This window comes from Neopelma chrysocephalum, unplaced genomic scaffold (genome assembly GCF_003984885.1).
Source record: "Neopelma chrysocephalum unplaced genomic scaffold, ASM398488v2 Primary Assembly neopelma1_122, whole genome shotgun sequence".
In the NCBI taxonomy this organism is placed as follows: Eukaryota; Metazoa; Chordata; class Aves; order Passeriformes; family Pipridae; genus Neopelma; species Neopelma chrysocephalum.
In genome coordinates, this window is record NW_020897784.1 from 7,155 (window position 1) to 7,876 (window position 722).

The window sequence follows — 722 nt, forward strand, 5'->3', positions numbered from 1 at the left end:
TAAAAGGGCTGTTAAAAGGGGTGTTTAGCCCAGGGAATTTTGAGTCTGTTTGCTGTTAAGCAGCACTTGCACTTAGCAAAACAAAAAAAAGGGCACTTGGCCTATGTACAGTAGCAGCAGCTCTGTAAAGTCATTGTAATGCCCCTCATGGCCAGGACTGGCAGATTTGTCTTCAGCACAAACAAAACCGGTCTACTTTTATGGCTAATGCCTATTGCAAAAATCACTGCAAGAAAAATAACTAATGTGCCTTCTTTTACACTTCAGAAAAATCCAAATTGCTGCGTTTGAGTTGTGTTAATGCATCTATTTAAATACACATTTACATGCCCTCGGAGCACTGAGTCCCTTTGGCCTTTAAGCAGTTGTTGTGTTCAACTTTTAAGACTCCCAGGTCCAGCGATAAAGCTGTGCTTTAGGCGGTGATTAAAGGTGTTTGTTACCTTTAATTTATTTTAGGATCCTTTTCACGTGACTGAGCAATGGATTTGCAGACAAACCACACACCTTTACCCCTTTTCCTCATCTCAGTCCCGGTGAGGAGGTCACGGAACGGGAAGGGAGCACCGGGCTGGGGGGCACAAACCCAAACGCAGAGATGTGGGACCCGGGGAAGGAGAAAAGGAGAAAAGGAGAAAAGGAGAAAAGGAGAAAAGGAGAAGGAGAAGGAGAAGGAGAAGGAGAAGGAGAAGGAGAAGGAGAAGGAGAAGGAGAAGGAGAAG